The sequence below is a fragment of the Myotis brandtii genome, unplaced genomic scaffold (assembly GCF_000412655.1).
Source record: "Myotis brandtii unplaced genomic scaffold, ASM41265v1 scaffold254, whole genome shotgun sequence".
Classification (NCBI taxonomy): Eukaryota; Metazoa; Chordata; class Mammalia; order Chiroptera; family Vespertilionidae; genus Myotis; species Myotis brandtii.
The window spans coordinates 413903-419756 of record NW_005359634.1 but is presented as its reverse complement, the minus strand read 5'-3'; the positions used below and the strand labels follow the sequence as shown (position 1 = coordinate 419756).

The following is a 5854-nucleotide window of genomic DNA, read 5'->3' as shown; positions in this document are numbered from 1 at the left end:
CTCCTCTCATCGATGTTTCTAACTCTCTATCTCTCTCCCCTCCTCTCTGTAAAAAATCAATAAAATATATTTTAAAAAACAACAACAACAACAACAAAAAAACAGTGCTGTAAATGGGACTGCCTGGCTTAGACCATATACATTTCTGCACAGTCTTTATGGAATCTGCACACACAAAACATCTTCCTTTGTTCCAATTAATTGTTCTTGTATGTAAGTTGCTTTCTATTCCAGTATATCCAGAGTGGTGAAATAACGAGGCCAGCCACATAGCCAAAGGTCGCTCCAGGCGTGCAGGAGATGGGCCGCACCTGCCATGGCCTTTCCCAATTGAGTGGAATAGGAAAGGCTCCAAGTCATGTTCCTAGAAAACTAGAAATTGTGGTGATCTGGAGACTATTCTCCCAAACAGATGTAACTCCGTTTCTACTGAAAAGTCTTAGCCATGCTTTGACGTTTGGTCCTAACAAACACAAACAAGGTACAGTAGTAAAAGTAGACAAGGTCACTGCAAATAAAAATGTTTCCAACACCAGCTCTATTAATGGTGCTCCATATAGAACAAAAATTACATGAAAGATGAAACAAGACATAAGAAAGTAGAAACAGCATTTCAAAAATCTGGTTACCTTGTATGATAATGAACTTCTTTTAGTGGATGCATTTGGTTTCACCACTAAATATAATACTAGATTGACGGCAGTTACAAAAACAGAACAGATGCACAACCACATCAAGTGAGTTTCCAATATTGAGAAGTTCTCCAAAAAGAATGATGGAATGAAGATGCTTAAGATAATTGAGAATATGCATAAAAGATGGGTATACAGTAGTCTCTTGATATCGGTATTTTTCATGGTGTTTCCTTGAGTGGCTAACTGCAGGAGTTAAGATTTTTGCCTAGAGTGATTGGAAGGATATAGTTGCTTTAAATGAGATGTGGAAAACTTTAAAAGTTGTTTTGGGGAAACTATCAGGAGCTCATTTTGGAGCTAAGCATCTAGTGGCAATATCAAATTGGCAACTGGATTGACCTTTTTTTTTTAAAAAAAACTATTTTTTTATTGATTTCAGAGAGGAAGGGAGATGGAGAGAGAGATAGAAACATCAATGATGATCGGCTGCCTCCTGCACGCCCCCCACTGGGGATTGAGCCTGCAACATGGGCATGTGCCCTTGACTGCCTAGGGCTGGATTGACTTTTTTTTTTAATCAATATAAAATGCCATTTTTCTTTTGTAACAATTTTTGTCTTAAGTCTATTTTGTCTGATACTAACATAGTCACTCCAGCTCTCTTTTGATACCTGTTCACATGGTATATCTTTTTCCATCCTTTTATTTTTTACTTATTTGTGTCTTTGGATCTAAAGTGAGTCTCTTGTAGAAAACACATAATTGGATCATTAAAAAATCCATTCTGACTCTGGCTGGTTTGGCTCAGTGGATAGAGCGTCAACCTGTGGACTGAAGGGTCCCAGGTTCCTCAGTGGGGGGCATGCAGGAGGCAGCCAATCGATGATTCTCTCTCATCATTGATGTTTCTATCTCTCTTTCCTTCTCTCTTTCTCTCTGAAATCAATAAACACACACACACACACACACATTTATTTATTTTAAAAAATCCATTCTGGCCCTGGTTAGGTAGCTCAGTTGGTTTGAGCCTCGTCCCGATATGCCAAGGTTGTGGATTCCATCCCCAGGCAGGGCACATACAAGAATCAACCAATAAATGCACAACTAAATGGAATAATAAATTGATCCCCCCCTCTGCTTTTCTCTCTCTAAAAATCAATAAATTAAAAAAAATTAAAATCTATTCTGTCAATCTCTATCTTTTGATTGAAGTCATTAGTCCATTACATTTAATGTAATTACTGATAAGGTAGAATTTAAGTAGGCATCTATGGTGATTTCCTTTGCTTTTGTTGTTTTCAAGATTTCTTCTTAGTCTTTGTGTTTTGACTGTTTGGCTATGACATGTTGAGGTGTGTATCTCTTTAAGTTTATCCTACTTAGAGTTTCTTGAGCTTCTTAGACATGCAGGTTAACATTTTTTTTTTTATCATTTTGGGAAGTTTTTGGCCATTGTATCTTCAATCATTCTCTCTGTACCTTTCTCTCCTCTCCTTCTGGCACTCTCATTATGGGTATATTGGTACGCTTGAATGGAATCTCGTACATCTCTGAGACTTGTTTATTTTTATTATTTTTCTCTCTATTTGTCAGGTTGGATAATCTCAATCACTCTGTCTTCAAGTTTGTTGATTTTTTTTTCTGCCAGTTAAAATCTATTGTTAAGTCCTTCTAGTGAATTTTTCACTTCCATTTTTGTACTTTTAAACTCTAGAATATTTGGTTCTCTTTCTTCTTCTTAATCTTCTTCTTTCTTCTTCCTCCTCCCCTTCCCTCTTTTCTCCCCCTCCTTCTTCTTCCTCCTAATTTCTTTGTCTTATTGATGATCTCTATTTGGTGAGATATTATACTTAAAATATCCTTTTATTCATTATACATGGTTTCTTATAGCTCTTGGAATATATTTATGATAGCCACCGTAAAGTCTTTGCCTAGTGAGTTCAATATCTAGGCTTCCTTAGGTACAGTTTCTATTACTCATGTTTTTTCCTGTGTATAAGTTACACTTTTCCTTTCTTTGCATATCTTATAGTGTGTGTGTGTTTTTTTTTACACCAAGCAACCTACAGGGCTGCTGCTTCTCTTATAGTGTTTTTAAAAAATCTGAACACTTAATATAATGTAGCAACCCTGGAAATCACATTTCCCTCTCTTTCTTTCTCACTGCTCCCTCCCTCCCCCCGAGATTTTGTCATTGCCTTTTACTTGTTTAGTGATGTTCCTGGACTAATTACGTAGTCTGTATAAAGTTTATGAACTTGTATGTAGCCACTGAAGTCTCTATTTGGTGACCTTAGAGATCAGCTAAAAATTGGAGAGAGATTTTCTTAAATGCTTTGAACCAATGAGGCTCTCATTGTTTGCTAAGGATGTGTGTGTGTGTGTGTGTGTGTGTGTGTGTGTGTGTGTGTGTGTGTTGGGGCACACTTTCAATGCTGTGGCAGGTTATTTACAAGTCTGCCTTATCATTCACTTTATGTTTGAGCAGAGCTTCATGGTCAGCATGGGGTATGAGATTATGACCAGGTCTTTTTGGGCATACACAAAGCCCAGCTCATACACATGACTTTCTTGCTTGTCAGGGATGTTTCAAAACTTTTCAAAGTCTGTATGGAGATACTATTCTATAGTTTTTCCTTTTAAGAGTTTTGGTCAGCCTCTTATTAGCCCCAGTTGGTAATTTTGCCTCAGGCAGCAGCAGCGTTGAACAATTGCCATTGATTGTTTTTGACAAATGCCCTGTAGATAGGTCTGTTTGCAGAGAGTGAGTTCTAAGTCATGTCAAATAAAAACAAGCCCTAGGAATGGAGCTTTTCAGTGAGCTGCCAGACAGATAAAATGGTGACAATTCTCTGGGAACAGAGCTTTTAGGGGAGCTCCAACCTCATCCTGTTTGCTCCAGTGGCTGCTAGACTGCTGTTTTTCACAGCTACTGTACAGCGTTTATTCTCATGGTGTCCATCTTGAAGCTTTCTTTCTTTAAGAAGTAGAGAGGAGGTAAAAAGTGAAGTTTTTATTTTTTATATTAAGAAAGAAAAACAATAAAAAGAAGGTATTATGTCTTTTTAAAAGTGAATACCCTATGTTTACAAAGGATTTTATTAAAGAAAAGTTAAGTGCCATCTTTCATTTCCACCCACCACCAAAAACAATATCGATTTCTCCTCATTGCTGGGTATATGAGTTTCCATGAGTCGTAGAGAATCCTTTTTCAGAGAGATTCAGATCCCTCTATGTTGATTCAGGTACAGAATAGTCTAGATTCATATAATTTTATAGGAAAACTTGGGTTTGTTCCACAGTAGCTGAGTTAAATGCTTTTTACCTAAGATTAATTTTCTTTTCCTATATTGTAAATTACCATAGTCTGAGTATTTAAGAGGGTCACAACAGTTGGACTTCTGGCTTTATTGCCAAGTAAATTTGATTAGGCTGACCTCTAAGTTCTAAGCTACAGAGCAAAATTTTTAGCCAGCACCATCCTTGAGTTTGCTACACTCATTATACATCAACAAAAGACAAGCAAATATGTACATAAAATAGCCACAAGCATAAGAATCTGAACTTTATTAAGATGAAGCTAAAATAACCAACAATTTATTTTATTATGATGCTGATTTTTTTAAAAATATATTTTATTGATTTTTTTTTTTTTTTTACAGAGAGGAAGGGAGAGAGATAGAGAGTTAGAAACATCGATGAGAGAGAAACATCGACCAGCTGCCTCCTGCACATCTCCTACTGGGAGATGTGCCCGCAACCCAGGTACATGCCCTTGACTGGAATCGAACCCGGGACCCTTCAATCCGCAGGCCGACGCTCTATCCACTGAGCCAAACCGGTTTCGGCTATGATGCTGATTTTATGGGACGTGGGGTTTAATTCAAAACTGTGTGATTTTTGATACGGAATTTTTGGACTGGAACCTGGATTCTTTGTCCACCGGAATCGAAGAACGAATCCACGGACAGAAAGTGGCATAGCAAAGGTGGAGATTTATTTAAGAACAAGTACAGACTCCCATGTGGGGAGAGGGAAAGAGTCCCACAGAATGGACTCCCACGTGGGGAGGAGGAAAAGGGTCCCACTGAGTTCCTTTTCCCTATGGCTTATAAAGGCTGCAGATCCTGGTGCCTTGATACCTCCTCTGATTGGTCAATATTCCCTTAGACTGGTTACTATAGTAACTCCTGGGCTGGAAGGTTGAATCTCAAATGGGACATGTGAGGATCTCCCCTCCTCTTTCCCTATTGTTTTCCTATTTCCTTTGGGCTTTCTTCTTCTCCTTCTGGATGAAGGGCTTCCTTCTCTTTATTTTGTAAATATAGACCTTTTGTTGTTCCCAGCTTCCTCATTCTATGGAAATGTACCTGTTACAACTTTCCAGCTCCCCCATTCTATGGAAATATACCTTCTGCTGCTCTGCAGCCCTGTGCTTTCCTCCATGGTCCCCTTAATTTCTAAAATTTCCTGAACCTGTCCTATCTTACCCCTAAAATTCCTGTTTCAATTTGGCTTTCCATCTTCTTCTTTTAAGTGTGACTGGTCCACTCAGTTGAACAGAAGATGGTGTCATTGAGTGCCTGGTATTTTGGGTTAAACCTGATATGCTCAGCTTTAATTAGTGATAAAACTTTTTAGTCAAATAAAGTTATTCATAATTTCAGTATTCTTCTTGACTTTTTTTTAAACATTAGAAAAACTAGTTGTTTTACTTCTTTTTTTTCCTATTTTTTGGGGGTGGTACTTTAAATCGTTATAAGATTAAGTCTGAACATTGATACAATTTTTTTGTTGGGGGTTCTGATAATAAAATGGTAAAAAGTTGATATTTGTGGTAGAAAGAAAGGGCCATAGCAATCTTATTTAGCTTTCTAATCATATCTGGGTCCTGAGGAGTTAGACATAATTATTTGTCCTAGTATTGAAAGGAGTTTTTAGGGGTAAAATAGGCAGGTTTAGGAAGTTTTAGGAATTAGGGGGTCCATGGGGAAAAACCACAGGGCTGAAAGCTGGGAGCTGCAGAAAGTCTACATTCACAGACTAAGGGAGCTGCCAGAAGACATATATTTCCATAGAATAAGCTCTACATTCACAGAATAAAGGAAGAGGAAGGCCAAAGGGAATAGAAAAACAATAAGGGAGAAGAAGAGGGCAACCTCATGTGGGTTTAAGCTCTGAAGCTGTTATAGTGACCAATCAGAGGGGATATGAGGACA

The 5854-nt window shown here is 37.9% G+C and overlaps 1 pseudogene; it reads right to left on the bottom strand.

Annotated features, from left to right (window-relative positions):
- Positions 1–93: 93 nt before the first annotated feature.
- On the bottom strand, positions 94–857 carry LOC102240737 (annotated as a pseudogene).
- Between the last annotated feature and the right edge of the window lie 4997 nt (positions 858–5854).